At 45.4% G+C, this 17,060-nt stretch overlaps 1 protein-coding gene across 10 annotated transcripts in view; it reads right to left on the bottom strand.

The window, feature by feature from the left end:
• Positions 1 to 17,060, bottom strand: part of ERC2 (ELKS/RAB6-interacting/CAST family member 2) — a 993,593-nt gene that overhangs the window by 3,192 nt on the left and 973,341 nt on the right. The gene's annotated exons all lie outside the window — the stretch shown is intronic.

Raw genomic sequence — 17,060 nt, 5'->3', positions numbered from 1 at the left:
AGTTCACCTAGAGATAGAGATGTCTCTTGATAAGCAAGAAGAAAGGGAACAGAAATAAGCCCAAATGTTACAGAGATTATTTCTATGTGACCAGCTCGTGTGTCAACATTTTTTCCTCTCCATGGTTTTCTACCATGAATATGGTTTTTAAATTATTTTTAAACTTGACTTTTTAGATGTTAGAGAATTAAAGATGGCCGAGACACCAGAAAACTCAGCATTCACTTACAGACCTTCTAAGAGAAACAATTTAAAAGAACACAGAAAATTTCATTCCAAGGTATATACCTGGAAGAATGAAAAACAGGGACTTACACAGACTGCTTGCACACAAATGCTCACAGATGCCTTACTGACAACCCCACTCCAGTACTCTTGCCTGGAAACTCCCATGGACGGAGGAGCCTGGTGGGCTACAGTCCATGGGGTCACGAAGAGTTGGACACAACCAAGCGACTTCACTTTCACTTTTCACTTTCATGCATTGGAGAAGGAAATGGCAACTCACTCCAGTGTTCTTGCCTGGAGAATCCCAGGGACGGCGGAGCCTAGTGGGCTGCCGTCTATGGGGTCGCACGGAGTCGGACACGACTGAAGCGACTTAGCAGCAGCAGCAGCAGTATATATGCACCACAGAATGTCACTCAGCCCTCAAAACAAATGAAGTTCTGATTCATGCTACCACACGGATGGGCCCTGAAGACATCATGATAAGTGAAATAAACCAGTCACTAAAGGACAAATACTGTACGATTCCACTCACATGGAACATCTAGAATAGACAGATGCAAAGATGCACAAAATAAATAAGAGATTACAGGGGCTGAGGGGAGAGGGGAGTGGAGAGTTATCTTTGAATGGGCACAGAACTTTGGTTTGTGGTAATAAATTCTGGAAATGGATAGTGAGTGGTGTTGGTTGAATTATGCCATGGATGTGTTAAATGCCACTGAACTGTACACTGAAACTGGTTACAGTGGTAATTTTTAGTATGTATCTTACCACAATAAAAGCATAACTTAAAAAAGAATATTGGTATCTCCTTAACCAGAGCAGAGTGAAATGAAGTTGGCTATCATCCCCACCATCCTGTGGCTTGTGTGTATATGTTTAGCCCTAAACATAAGTGCAACAGTCAGCCATGTGCATATTTCAGGCCCTGGGGAAGAGGTATCCGGAAGCACCTCCAATTTTCTCACAGTCCCCATTAAGGGGTGTGGCATACAACTGTTGCCTGTGAAGAAACAGTAGAACGGGTAAGAAGAGAGGACCATCCCACATCGAACCCTCGGATGATGACTCTCTTCCCTACTGATGCTGGATGTTGCGCGCCTGCATGGTTATCATTCACATATTGCCTTGGAATACTCTGGGAGTTTCCGGGCACGTGGCAATAGTGCAGCTATCTGGGGAATAAGACGGGGAGGGGAAGATCAAACACAGACACAGACACACACACCCGACTCGCACACGTGTGAGCCAGTTTGTATATACAGACTGAGCTGTCTGATTTGGTGGCTGATACACAGCATTTCTCAAGTCACACTGACTAATGAGCCAACCAAAGATCCCAGCGTCTGTACAGGTAGGCAGTTATTTTGAACCCTCGTTAAGCAGTGCAGATGAAATATGTGGCTTGGATGAACTCGGCTAATTCATACTCTGAGGAGTTTGGTGTAACCCTTCTGGTTAAGAAACTTGAATTGGGGCAAAAAATGACTTTTGCAGAGCCAGAGAGCTAGGGAGTTCCTAGAGCAGATCATATTACTCATTCTGGCACATAAAATCTCAGCGAACTTCGTATGAAAATTCTAAGTCAGAGCACGCTTTCTGCTTCATGAGCTGTGCATAGCTCTAATTCTTTTGTGCATTAAGCATTTCTTAATCGTCCTTTTAAGAGGCTGACCAATATATTAAAAGGCCACATGATTAAAAGGTAAAGAGAAACCCAAAGTAGTACTAAAATGCACCAGTCATATATTACAGATCGGGGAAATGAGTGAAAAACAATTATGGCGAATGTCCCATGTCCTTGATGTTTTTCCAAGATAAAGTAGCAAAGAACAGTCATTTATTCAGTCGAGACAAAGATTTCCAGCTGGGTAACAGGTCACAAGGCACAATACAGTGCCTCGCGACTCCAACACACTGCTTCAGGGTAAGGTTTATGCTGCGGGAAAGGGAACTCTCAAAGTGTTGCCGCTCCTTCCATCAGACAATCCATTTGCCAGTAGGCCTAAATGGATTTGAGGGAAAAAAGAAATCTCAGATGGCACTGCCAGGAGTTGCAAAGGCAAATGAACCTTCACTGAGGAGCAAAGAAGCATATACTTTTTAAAATTTTTAAAAAAGGAATCCTGGCTTCTACCAAGGAGGCAATGTGGGCAGCCACCCACAGTGAGATCATCTCTGGCCTGACCTCCCTGCCTGGAGAGTCGCAGCGGCCCCAACCGCCACCCCCTCCCCTCCCGCACACACCCAGGGTCCTTCAGCACCCACTCTGCATTCTCACCAGCACAGGCAACAGTGCTATTTCAACAACATCTGCTCCATCTTGCACTCCCAGTTACAGCCTTCATTTACAACCCCATTGCTGTCAGGGTGGAGGATGGACTCCTGGCTTGCTGGCCTCTCTCTCCAGCTCCACACTTCAAGCTCCCCCTAAGCTGAACTGGCTTCTGCAGTCCTAAAGCTTTCTTTCCTCCTCATTGCACAGACTTGTCTTTCTGACATGCATTCACATGAACCCTTGACCTGACTGATTCCTACTTATTCTTCACTCTCAGTTTAGATTTCACTTCTTCCCTGGAGATCTTCCCTGACCCTCCTGAGGGTGGGATGGTGCACAGTAAGCCTCACACACACCTCACTGCCCCTCTTCTGTGACGTCCCTAGACTTTCACTGTCCAATATGGCAGCCACTGAACACATGTGTCTACTCAGCACTTGAAGCGGGGCTAGGCCAACTTGAGATGTACCGTAAGTGTAAAGTGTGCTCCGGTGATACTTTGGATATATTGGATAAAATTAAATATATTTTTAGAGTTAATTTCATCTGTATCTTATTACTCTTTTCAATGTGGCTACTAGAAAACTCAAAACTACAGATGTGGCTTGCGATGTATTTCTACTGAACAACACTGGTCGAGGCTGCAAGCTCTATGAGAGCAGGGTCAGGCCAGTCTTGTTCACGTAGCATCCTCTGTGCCATGTGCATTCAATGAACAAGTTGATTCACTCACTCTTCCCATAGGCATTAGAGGGCACCTGGAACAGGTAGAATCCTAAAGTTCCCCCAAACCCCAAAGATTTCCTGCTGCAATCCCTGGCACTGGGACTATGAATATCTCACACCATGATTACAACTTTATAGATATAATTAAGGTTACTGATCACTTGACTTGAGAAAATGAGTGGGCCTAATTTAATTGTGGGAGCCCTTTAATAGCAGAGACTTTCCTCTTGCTGGTAGAAGACACTCAGGGAAATTTGGAACCTAAAAGGGAACTGCTGTGCTGAGATGGAGGGGGCCACAGGGCCAGGACCTGGTAGTGTCCTGCTAGATCCAAGAGAAGCCAGCAGCTAACAGCAAACAAGGAAATAGGAACCTCAGTCCTACAACCACAAGGAACTAATTTCTGCCACAACCTAAATGAGCTCAGATGTGGGTACTTCCCCAGACCCTCCAGGTTAAATCTAGCCAAAGTCTTGACTTTGGCCTTATAAGTCTAAGAATAGAATTCAGTGGAGCATGAATGGCTGTCTGCCTTACAGAACTTTGAGATAATAAATGGGTATTGTTTTAAGCCACTAAGTTTGTGGTGGTTTGTTATGCAGCATAGAAAACTAATATACCTCCTTTCTGTGCCAGACGGTGTGCTTGCTGCCAAGGATACAATAGTAAAAATAACAGACAACATCTGTGCCCTCACAGAGCCAGTATTTTCAAGAGTAAGAGAAAAAACAAATAGATATATAAATAAGAGAATGATCAAATAATAAAGTAGAAAGTATCCATTTCTTATTTATTATAAATAAATAAGAAAATTTTGTGCTTGAAAGGAATTTAACAGGGAGCTGTGACAGTCATGCTTAAGATTTATTGACTACATGACAATTTTATTCTAATTTTTTTTAATATGGAAGATGTCCATATTTTTTCAATGAAAAAAGCAGACTACAGAGAACATCCCTGGTGGCCCAGTGATTAAGAATCTGCCTTCCAGTGCAAGGGACAAGCATTCATCCCTGTTGGGGGAACTAAGATCCCACATGCCACGAGGCAACCAAGTCCATGCACCCCAACTACTGAGCCCATGCGCCACAACTAGAGAAGTTCATGTGCTGTAACAAAGACCCAACGAACCCAAAATAAATTAAAAAAAACATTCCATACATATAGTTCAATCTCACTTTTGCATCACCATACCCATACTCACAAATGCATATGCCAGAATATTGTTAATAATTATCTTTTCTGGGTGGTGCTTTAAAATTTTCTCCTTTTGATTTTTTTTGGGGGGGGGGTTACACTTTTTGGATTTTTTAAACCAGAGAATGTGTAATGAGTATCAGAGCAGAAAAGAAAGCTATTTCTGTTGTGAAAAAATCAGTACTGAATGGGATCAATGCTCTTGACTTGGTTTTTTCTGAGGGAATCCTGCAGTTGGTGTGCAGGGGTGGGGTGTCAGGGCGGGGGTTGTGGGGGAGGATGCCGGTGAGCGGAGTGCAGCAGTCGATTTCGCCCCAGGACAAGCGCCCCCAGGAGAGCAGGCTATAAACGTGTGGTGTCTCACAAATATTCCTTCAGACTGTTTTTCTTTGGAATAAAGACACCTGCCGGATTATGGCTTTCTTCTCCTGCCCTTTCAGCAGTGATTTGCAGAAACAGGCTGGGAGAAAAGGGGTCTTTGGTAAACATGGAGGGGTTAAAGGGGAAACTGTTTAATAACAGTAGTAAAACGCAGGCTATTTTTGACATCTGGGTTAATGTCCATTACGCTCCATGTGCTTTCCAAATGTGTGCAGAGTGCCCCCAGGTACAAAAACAGACACCCATTCACAGCGGCTTTCGATGCCCCCGACATTGCACAGGGTGCCCACATAAAAGCCAGTGCCTGATAGGCTAACGAACAACGGTCTGAAGAGAAGAACTGTTCATTCTTGGGGTAGTGGGCATCCCGAAGGACAACTCCACCCAGCAACTCTGTTCCCAGGAAAACCCAATAGAGTTGTTTCTGCTCAGAAAAAAAAAAAGATAAAAATCTATAACTACATCTGTGTTATTACTTAACATCTTTTAAAACAGGAGTGGAATGGGTTTCTCCTTTTCCTCATGAAGATTTATTTATTATTGTTGTGATCAAAGTGGCAACAAATTATGTTAAATCATTTACTTTTCTTGATAGGAGCAACCACCTTGAAGCCATAATTCAAAAATATGAGTGGAGAGTAACATGTAACCTTGCGAGTGGCCTCCTAAGGCTCCACAGGGCAATAAAATGTAACACTTGAGAGCCCAAAGGGCTGGGGCTGGGGGTGGGCCCAGCAAGACCTTAGCTCAGAATTGATACCTGCTGTTGGGATGGTAGAGCCTGCTGGGTGGGATGCAGGCCCTGAAAGTCCCCAGATTTCATCTTTTCCTTCCGATTCTGTGCAGTGGGGTGCAACTCATCCACAAGGCTTTACGTGAAGGGATTTGGATGAATTCAGATGTGTACGACAAAATGGCAGCGTAGACTGCTGTGCCTGAGATTTTATTTTTGCCATTATTATTGTGGTCAGAATTATTCATAGCTAACATTGTGTGCACACTGTCTACCAGCAAGGGTGCTCTGTGCTTTTGAGAGCACTATCTCCAACAAACTGGACAGATCTGTGACATTGACCTGGTTGACACTCCCTTAGCAGTGAGGAAACAGAAGCTTAAGGGAAATGAGTGTGTGTGTGTGAGTGTGTGTGTGTGTGTGTGTGTGTGTGTGTTAGTTGCTCAGTCATTTCAGACTCTTTGTGACCCCATGGATTGTAACCCACTAGGCTCCTCTGTCCAGGGAATTCTTCAGGCAAGAATACTAGAGTGGGTAGCCATTCCCCTCTCCAGGGGATATTCTTGACCCAGGGATCAAATCTGAATCTCCCACACTACAGGCAGATTCTTTTACCATCTGAGCTACCAGAGAAGCAATACATGCTTTTGGTTAGATTCCTATCTTCCTGGGGCTTGATTTGAAATCACATCATCTTGACTCCAGAGCACAGTCTCTTCACCCTAAGGCCAGGACTTCCCCAAGCTCCGTCTTTTATGCTCTACTGTCCCGGTTTTTGTGACCTTTCTATAATGCCTGCCATCGTAAACTAATATTTTTCTTCAAAAGCCTTTTCTAAAAACAAATTTCCTTCTAAGGAAAGATTTGCTGTAATATCCCAGTGGAGTCACGATTTGTCTAATATATCTTATAATAATTTCATAGCTATGAAAATGAAACTGCTTGCCCATGAAACATCTAAAACTATCTTCTCGTGGGTACGGAACCCCCTGTCTGCCCCCAGGTGTGTCCTGGAGACCATTCCCACTGCCCTGGGTGGCTTCGGCACAGCAGCACCCAGCCTGCGTTGGCCAGCTTGAGCAGGTGCCGCATTCGGGCCACCAGCACCCCCAGCACTGACACTTTAGCCCAGCTACCATGGGCCTGCTTTGCTTCTCAATGGTCAGATGGCAACAGAAGCACAAGTCAGAAATCTGCCACATCAGTGTTAGTTACTCTACGTAATTAAAAAAAAAAAAATTGGTTGAGTTTGCTTTAATTGTAATTTTTTTTTTTTCTTAAAATAATACCTTCCTGAACTCGAGAGACTGCCTTCCAGCCAAATGCCTTTGTCATTCTACTCCACAACTTCTCAGTCTTGGCACTGTGGGCACTTACTAGAGGACATTTCCTGCGGGCTGGGTACTTGCTGTGACGACTGTCCGGTGCACTGTGGGGTGCTTATTAGCAGCATCCTGGGCCATTGCCCATTAGAAGCCAGTAGCATCACTCCTTCTCTCCTTGACAACAAAAAATGTCTCCAAATGTTGCCAAACTCCCCTGGGGTGGGGGTAGGCAAAATGACCCCACTTGAGAACCACAGGCATAATCAATTGCTTTTACATTTAATTGCTTGACAGTATAAGATAAACATTGTAAAATTTGTAAGATAATTGCACACTATAAGATATTTTGGTAAGACATGTATATAAAGACATGCATCCACCAACCCTTAAAAGATACAAATTTTGCAGAAGTAAAGATCTATTTCAAAGCTGCCATCGTATTAGTTCAGATACGGCTGCATAGATTTAAAAGTCTTGTGGAAATAGGTACAAGCTAAGTCGTAAAAGTAATGAAAATGTACTACTTATCTGACATAAAATAGAAATGCCACAATCCTGAGATAGTAAGACACCTAAGACACTTGCTGAGCTAAGTGAAAAGGTAAAATCTAGTTTAAATTTATAGCATTCCTTCAGTGTCCCTCTAGGAGTTTGGCATTTTGCCAGGGTTCCTTGTTAAAAATTTGTTAAACGTGTTTGGCATTAATGCAAACACAAAGCGGTCATTTGTTACAAATTCTATTGGAATGCATTCATTTAAGGCAATGAAGTAGTTACTAGAAAAGAAAAAAAGTTCATTAAGTACATTTTAAAAATACAATGATGTATGCAGTGTGTAGCTGTGGCGCCCTGGTGGCTGTATAAATCGCTGACAGAATAACCACACATTGTGTTTAGTTTGAAATTGGAATCTTTTAAACATTACTGATAGAACAAAAACTGGTTTTGTTTGTTGTCAAAACCCATGTTAGTCTTTCTTCTCTGAACTAGTTAAAATAACCAAAAGTTTGGCATACAATTTCTAACATTTCAAATCAGTGAAATGTATAGGTTCAAATCATGCTTTGGGAATCTTTTTGGAGATGATTTGACAAATACAATTCCCACCCTCCCCGGCCCTGGAGAGGGAGGAAAATGGCCCTGTCATCTTGGGAACCCCACATCTTGGGAACACAGCACCTCTGTGTCCTCACGGTTGTCTGAGGTTAGTGGGTTACCTGCAGAAGGAAAACCATCAGCTCCATCATGGAGACAATGGAATCCTATGAGCAAATATCCTAAGCCTTGTGTATAGAACTTGCACCTTCCTGTCACACCCTGCACTGTTCACACAAAGGAGATATTGCTGAGTAAGTGTGAGTCCTTACCTCTCCCATGAAACAGTTCTGAAGCTCAGCTTTTGAGGAAACAGGTTCTCTGACATTACATGACATTTGGTCCTGCCACATAGCTTGCTATGACCGTATGTGTGACACATATCATCTCAGGGCCCCAAGACGCTTGATAAAAGCCAATCCTAAAGGTGAATAGAAAACTCACATACTGGGACGTCCCTGGTGGCCGAGTGATTAAGACTCTGCTTTGCAACGCAGGAGATACAGGTGTGAACCTGGTTGGGAGCTAAGATTCCCACGCCATGGAGAAACTAAGCTCGTATGCCACAACCACTGAGGCCCCAGGCCAGAACTAAGACCGGAGGTGGCCAAACAAACAAATAAATAAACTTTAAAACAGAAAACTCAAGTTTCACAAGGACATTCAGAAAGTATTCACTGCCATCCTCCTCCGTCTCTCTCTCTCTCTGACATATGGGAACCACAGCCCCAAATTCCTGTGGCCCCCAAACCTCTCTCTAGGTTGGCCTCTTTTACCCTCTGAGTTTGGTGTTAGCTGAGCTGCCCCTGAAGGGGATGGATCCAGGGTCTTGAAACAGTCCCCAAGTTCAAGAGTAAACTAAGACAAAACCTGGCATCCTGCATGGGGCCTGAAGAAGTCACCCTCACAGATGCCAAACAGGACCAAGAAGCAAAAAGTCTCAGAACAGAGAATACACACTTATGTCTCAGAGCAACCAGAGTGCATGAGATAAAAGACGCGCTGAGTATTGCAGAGCACACCTTGGTTTTAAACGTTTGGTGGGCTCTCTTTGAGAAAAAGATTGACTGATAGTTGACTGGTTCAAACTTCACAAAACGACGTGGTCACAAGAACACACTGTTAAGGCCTCTCCCAGGACCTGGGGAAAGATCTGCGTACTTGAGGGGCCAGAAGCTTATGCCCTGTTAGTTCATGATAAATCTCTTCGGCTTGCAATTAAAATTTATTTTTGAGAATATGTTTTCACATTCAGATGAGAATAAAGGAAAACATGTTTTCAAATCCCTTCTTGACAAGGATTCAGCTTTAGGAAAATCTTGGAAAATCTCATCAGAGCAAGAGGGAGGGGTTGGGAATGAGATGGCCCACCTAGAGAAAGGAACTGAAGGGGCATCTGAGGGAGTCTGAGGCACGCAAGAACAGTTTGCTATCTCAGGTCTGCAGACCAGAAGTGGCTCGGATGACAAGTGTTTACAGCAGGATCTTCGCAGAGCCAATAATGGCAATTAGTCCCCTGGATTGGAAGGCGCCCTTCCCGCATCGCCAGGCTGAGGTGGAATGCCATTTACTCTTGGGGCTGGTGACTAATTAGGGGTCTCTTTTGAAGATCAAGGTTTTGTGATCCCTGTTTCTTAATAACATGGTTGGCCTGCCGGCCACCTGGGTCCAGGCGAGACCTCCCTCTCCCCCTCCCCACACAGCAGGCACTGCCTGAGGCCAGGAGCAAGTGCGGGCAGGAAAGCACAGATCCTGCCACCCGCTGAGCGACTTAACCTCTTCACTGCCAAGGCTCTGCAACCCAGGGCTCCATTCAGCTGCCCAGAGACAGAGACAATTGGTCTCGTTTTTTTTTTTTTCAGGAAGGGCTGAAGGCCTTGGTGTGTTGCAAAGTAACCACAGTCGTGGTGCAAACGCTACTTAGCAAGCTTTCATATACGAAGAGAGGCAGGGGGACTCCACTTGTCCGGAGAAGTGGTGAATCCAGTGGTTCTTTGCATCTGCTGCAGCTTGGGCCACTTCCAGATGCAATTTTGGAAGTAACCAGCGACCTCTGGCAGAGGCAGAGCGGGGAGGACATTGAAGCACACCTTCTGGAGTCCTAATCTGATGGGTCATCAGACCTGAGAGTAGGGTGCCTGTGTCTGCTGACCTCTACCAGGGCCCCCATGGTCGTGCTAGATGAGGCGGTGCAGCCTGCTATGCTCTTTAAGACACGGTAGAGGAGAGAGAGGCCAGAACAGCAGGAAGAGCAAGCTGCAAAGAATTAAACTTGTAACAAGTTGGGCAAAGCACAAACATCCGGAAGAGGCTGATCCTTTGGCTGTTGACAGGCTCTGGCCCGGGTTGGTCATGGTCACTAAGCCCATCAGCGTTCCAATGTGGCAATGGCTAATGCGGCAAGTTCAATGTGATTTTAATTTTGGAATGCTGCTTACACGCTGCCCACAGTGGCCGCCGAAGACCGGCAACCCCACTGCCATAAACACGGTCAGCACTGTCAGGGATTCTGAAAGTCATTTTAAAAATGGTTTCTTTTTGGCAGATAGGGGCTGAGTGGAGTTTGCATTTGATTAACTGTACTTTAACTTCAACGTGCTTCAAACTTTTTTGTGCGTTCTAAGCAACACCGAAGCAGTTTCCGGCAACAAAAGGAACGGGCCTTCTTGGGGCAGTGGCAGACTCTTTGGTTAGTGGAGAGGGGAACGTGTCAACACAAGCCAGCAACCAGCTGAGTGGAGTCAGTCGGGCCTTTTGGAGATAGTCTGCATCTCTGAGCTCAGTGAGCCCTGATCCACACTCCTTGCAAATCAAGGAATAGGTTAAAAAAAAAAAAAAAAAAAAAAGTACCAAATTTTTGGTCAGTAGAGTCAATAGTGAACTGGATTGTTAAGTGAGACACAAAGGCAAATTCAGTTTGGATTTTATATTGTTTTTAAGCATGTTTGTGAAAAGCATGAGAATCCTTCCTTCCTTCTTTCCCTCTCTTCCTCACAATTGTGAAAGCATCTACTAAGAACCATGCAAAGTCCTGGGACATAGGACTGAACAAGACATGCACTAGCTCTGACTTCACGGAATGCACATTGAGTGAGCCTGTCAAACATGACATTCAATACATAATTAAACTGAACATGTGATTATTAATTAAAATTGTAGTAAGTACCAAGGAGGAAGAATGGCCCAGCCACAGTCACTGAGGCAGCACTTTGGATTTACGGTGTCCAGTCCTTAACACCCTGAAGAAGTTGCTACGATTAACTCATTACCCTGCTTCAGAAAGAGGCACCGAGAGGTACAGACACACACTTAAAGTCACACAGCTAGCAGGTGGTGAGGCCGTGGGTGGATCCACACGCTAGGACATCAAGTCCCAATTTATAGGAACAAATCAGAGCCTGGACCTGATCTGCCAAGGGAGTTGGAAAGACTTTCCAAGAAAGTAAGGTCTAGGTTGCTGTACATACGTCTATCAGAAGAGAAGGACTTCTTCCAAGACAACAGCTTCTTCCTATTCTTCCTCTTTTCTACTCCCCCACTTCTCCTCCCCCTCCCCCTTCTTTTGCTCTGGGCTAGTTGAAAAGTAAATCTGTGGATTTCTATGTATTCCGAGGGTTTTGCCCAGATTCTGTCCTTTCAAATGAATTTTTAGTCAGTGCTTTTTGTCTGTCAACATGAGCTCACCTACAGCCTCTTTCAAAAGCCTCCGCTTCGGAGTATCAAGCCACGTGCATCTTCCTTCCTTTCCAAGGGTTTGCATTACGGCCTTCTAGCTTCATGGTATTTGGGATGATTAATCACTTTTAAATATGAAAAAAATTAACATGTCTGAAGCAGACTTCTCCACTGTCAAATGTTTTGCTTTAACATAGATTCAAAATGTCTCCCTTCCCCAGCAATTCCACAGCAGTACATTTTCGGCTGGAAATTCAACTGTAGGAATCCCATGCAGAAGCCCCAAGCAATATATCTTAACATCTTAATTTCATTTAGGAGGAATGCAATGATTGATCATTTATCATTCTGAGATTGAGTGAACTATCTGGAGGATTCCAATCTATTGCCTCTATGCAACTGATGGGATATTCACATGTCTTCTGGCTGCATGAGGGCTTTGGGGTCCAAGTGTCTTTGAAGAAGTGGGATGCTAAAAAGATTACTGAGGGAGGGTCTGCCTTTACCAGCAAAGTATGACTCCAAGGCTTGACGTGCTCCAAATTAGACCCTCCCCCAGTGACAGCCAGGATGTCTGCTGTTAAGTCACTCCCACTCCTCTGTCCCCACACGTGGGATCTTGCCTTTCTGCCCTTGTCCTTTCACAGGGAACCTTAAGAGGCCTGGGGAGACCTTGACATGAAATCCACTGACATTGGTGGGCTTGACTTCTCACCCACGAGATTTCCATTTAACCTAACGCTGCTGCGTCAAAAAGGAATGTTTACTGCAATATAAACAAAATGGCACCTTCTTAGGACAACGAGGCCAAGCCACTGGCCTCACAGCTGCCATTTTGGTTTTTATGCAAGACATCATTATAATCTCTTCATGCTGGCATTATTGCTTGGTCAGCAGGAGAACTGGTCAGAATGCTAGAGAATAAGATTTTGGAGTGTCTAGAACTAACACAACAAAAACACAGTCCTCAAGTCCAAGCATATGTTCTATAATGATGGATCCAAATGGAATACCTACTATGTGCTTTACACAGTGTAGGCTTTAAGACATTCTCCAAGAACAAGATGCCTCCAAAATCACAATCCATCTCTGCAAACACACGTGTGTAGTTTTCTCAGGAAACTCACTGCCCAGTGGACCATCTTACAAAGAAACAATGACCACCCCTGCCCAACCACCCCACCTCCGTCCCCCCAAAGGATGGAAAGTGTGAGACAAGCAGAGGTTATTCTGGAGGGAATCTAAGGCCAGTGTTTAGTGCTAAAAAGCAGACATGCTCTCTAGTTTGAATTTGCATTTCAATTCCATGTCAGAGTCAAGCCAGCCCTTGGAGGTCAGTGCAGAGCATAGGCCAGTGGCTGCAGGTCCAGGTCTCTCTGCACCCCCAGCTCCTGCTCAGGAACATAAGAGAACTCTGCAGTCAGCACGGAGACTGACAGGGGGTGGCCTCCCAGCGTAACTGAAAGACGGTTAACAGCGGGCCCCTCAGAATGGACCCATTCTCCCATCTGCTACGAGGCTTCCGGCTATCACAAATATTTCCAACTTAGATGCAGAGGTGCCCTGAGAGGGAATTTCTGTGCTGCTTTTGTCACTGGTCACTTTGAAGATTAAAGAAGGGAAAAGGCACTTTCAAAACACATGAACTCACTGGAAGTTTTCCTATTAAATCCCAAGGTCCTGGCAGGCAGGGGCTGGGTTTAACTCTTCCAAGACAGACCAGGCATGCAGGATGGAGAGCCAGGAAGTGCCTTGGGGAAGAAGTGAGCCAGAGATCAAGGAGCTGGGACAGGACAGAGTGGATACCTGAGGCATGACACAAATTGGTTCTGGGTCTCTGGGAGTCGCTTCCAAAGCCCAGTATGGCAGAACTCCAAAGTCCTCCAGCAGTCCCCAGGGGACCTGACAGTATACCAGAGACCTTGGCTTTGCTACAGAGAACTTCCTTTAGATGGAGACACGTGCAATGTTGCAACCCCCCTGCAAGAGCACGGGGAATTCCTGATTGGCAGTGCCCATCTATGAATGCAGACTTGTACACAGAAAGAGGCACACAGCTGGGTCCCTGGTCACGGCTTTTTTGGGGCAGTTTCTTCTGCCGGAAGCTCTTTCCCCATCGTCCTTTTCCTGGTTGCCTTCTGCTTATCCTGAGCTGTCAGCTTCAATGTCACATCTTCAGGCAGCCTTCACTGCCTTGTTCCTGGTCAAATCTCCCTGCTCAGCCCTCCCTTTTCTCCCTCAACACTCTCCGGCTTCACAACAATTTGCAGTCATGAGTTTGTGTATTTGATTAATGTCTGACTGTAGCCTCAGCTGCCTTTAGGAGGACAGACCGTGTATGCCTCTCTCATCGCAGTATTTCACATATACCTACCACAGAGTGGGTCCCCAATAAATATTTCAGGGGATTAGAGGGAGAAGTGAATCCACTGATGATAACAAATGTTTATTGAATGCTTACTATATGCCAGGAAGAGTTCTAAATGCTTTATAGCAGAGATCTTCAACTTGGCAGTACTGACATCTTGGATCGGCTAATTCTTTGTCAAGGGGCTGACCTGGGTTTGTACAATGTTTAGCAGCATCTCTGTCCTGTATACACTAAATGCCAATAGCATTCCTCCCCTTTCCAAGTCATGACCATCAAAAACGTCTCCGGGACTTCCCTGGTGGTCCACTGGCTAAGACTCCATGCACCCCAATCAGGGGGCCTGGGTTCAATCCCTGGTCAGGGAACTAGATCTCACATACCACACTACGAAATCCACACAGGCAATTAAAGATTCTGCATGCTGCAACTAAGACCCAGCAGAGCCAAACAAATAAGCACTTAAAAAAAACCAAAATGTCTCTAGACATTGCCAAAGCCGTCTGGGAGGGTAAACCCACCCTCTACTCGCTGTTGAGATCCACACATCAACCCAGTTAGTCTCTACAATCACCCTATGAACTGGGGATTATTAGTCTCCTCCTGTTAACATTAAGAAAACAGAAGCTCAGAGAGGTTAAGTAACTTTCCAAAGTCACAACACCAGCAGGAAGAGGAACTGAGACCTGGGAGATTAAGTTGCTCAATTTGAAGAGGTGTTAGAAAGGACTGGCCCCAGGTCACACAGGTGATGGCCAGGTGACAGGGAGATGGCCACCGGGGGATGGGAACCTGGCCTTTCCTACTTCACTCAGTGAGTTTCCTGGGCTGCCTTTACAGACTGTGCCATAAAAGGACTCTACATTGAGGCTTGGCTTCTTTTTTTTAATTAACTTATTTTTTAATTGAAGGATAATTGCTTTGCAGAATTTTGTTGTTTTCTGTCAAGCATCAACATGAATCTGGGGCTGGGCTTCCAGAAGGGAGTCCTCATAGATTGGAAGTGGCTACATATCTTCTGTTCACTGTCTGCTTCTCCTTCCTGAGTCTGTAGCCAGTGATGTCCAGACCCTCTGGGAGCAAGGCTGTCAGGAACCAGCAAGATGAGGTCAAGGGCCCCTCACCCCTGGGCGTGTGGAATGTGATGGGGAAACAGGGACACAGCTACCCAGGTCTGCCAGCATCTCAGCATGATGGGGAGCAAGCCCTAGCTGGTGGTTCAGCCAGGCTGGGTAGCCGTCCACACTCGGGCACTGTTTAGCTTTCTGCACCTTGCTCAAGTGACCCCATTCCTGGACCCTCGGCCTCTCCTCCAAGGGTGGGTGGGAGGGGTGAGCCTCCACCACCAAGGCTTACCTTGAGACAGGGCCTAACAGAAGCGCTGCATGCATGAACTGTCTGTCATCTTTTCCTCTCTCTAGTCTGAGTGATCTCTGAGAAACCACTTAACCTCTCTGAGCCTCAGGGTTTTGTTTTGTTTTGTTTTGTTTTTTCTCTTACTTACAAAGCAAAGATCATAATTCTAACCTCTTCAGGTAGTTGAGACAATAAAATAAAACGAGCTTACTGCTAAAGTCCCTACATCACTGCCTGCCAGGTAATAGGTGATAATTTCCAGTAGTTCCTGTCACCTTCTCCTCTACACTAGCTCATGCCAATGAAGAGACATGGGCATCAGGACCAGCTTGATCCAAGGGTGGCCAAGTAGCAGCCCGGGGTGTCCGTGCCTAGGTTATTCATGGGCTGGACCAGCGCCTGGTCATCTCATGAAAGGACATGTGCAGAGCAAAGAGGGAACACATCAGAGCGACCCAGAAGGAAGAGTGGCAGAAGGAACCCAAAGCTTCCCCCAACTGCAAATTCCACGTCTCCGACCTGGCACCTCCAGCAGCCAGCCACCTTGGCAGTCTCTCCCCTTTCTCCTTGGGTCTTCCTGTTGGCATAGCCCACTCGCTTTATAAAGCTGCAGTAGAGTTTTCCTTTTTCATGGCTCCAGTTTTTAGATAAACTAAGTTTATCAAGGATATTTCTATGGCAGGTACAAACCTGGACAGCAAGCCTCAGAAAGAAATCCTAAATTAATTACATGTCAACATTTAAGCCACAAGAAGGAGCAGTTGTCATAAATTTGGGGGAGGTTAGAATCCAATTTTAGTGGTGAATGTGAGCAAGCTCACTGACTCACGTGTGAGATGGTGCCAACAAAATGATATATTTAACATTCTTTCACAGCTTGTTTTGGCTAAACACAAAGAAAAAAAAGGAGGGGGGATTACAGATTTTTTAATTCTTCAGTGGGCTGATGTGTTCAATCATGCAAAAGAGCTACACCATCATGTGTCAGAGCAGAAGAAATCAATTCGATTTAGCCACTTTTTCCGTTGTCTTCTACCTTTGTTGAGAAACGAAATGGGGCTGAAAACTCAAAAGAAGGCCAGGAGCACTACGGTCACTTTCAGCGCGGCTCAACACCCGACATTCCGAACAACATGCCAAGTCGCCCCGAGGAACGGCCCTCCTGGTTTATCTTAAGTTCCGACCCAATGCTGGTATAATAATGTTCTCTGAAACATCAGTTCTCTGAGCACTTGTCACTGGCTAAATTTGGTGTCAGGTTGTTGCTGGCAGCAAGATGAGAAAGTCTCCTTTCATTTTCACATTAGCAATGTGGTCGGGATACTATTATTATTTTTGCTTTCTGCTTTCTTCCTTATTCACTCCTTCAAATGGTTATTCAATTCAGGAAGCATTCATTTTTGCTGGCCATGAACTAGGCCTGGGGATTCAATGGAGAGGAAGACACGGATCCTGAGCTTCAAGTCTGGCAGCTAATTTGAAGGCACAGCCGGGTAAAGAGACAACTGCAATGCAGTGTGATATGTGAGCCAATGGGGATGGGTGGGGAGGGAGCCTGGGAGGCACCGTATCAGGGAGGGTGAGAGAAGACTCCAGAGAGGAGACCACTTCCGGGTTGAGGCGTGAGGAATAAGCAGTGGGAGTTACCAGAGGAAGAGGGCAGGCCTTTCTGACAAGTGGGACAGTGTGTGTGAG

This window comes from Bos javanicus, chromosome 22, assembly GCF_032452875.1.
Source record: "Bos javanicus breed banteng chromosome 22, ARS-OSU_banteng_1.0, whole genome shotgun sequence".
Taxonomy (NCBI): domain Eukaryota; kingdom Metazoa; phylum Chordata; class Mammalia; order Artiodactyla; family Bovidae; genus Bos; species Bos javanicus.
Note: the sequence above shows the minus strand (reverse complement) of the source record. Positions and strands in the feature narration are given on the sequence as shown.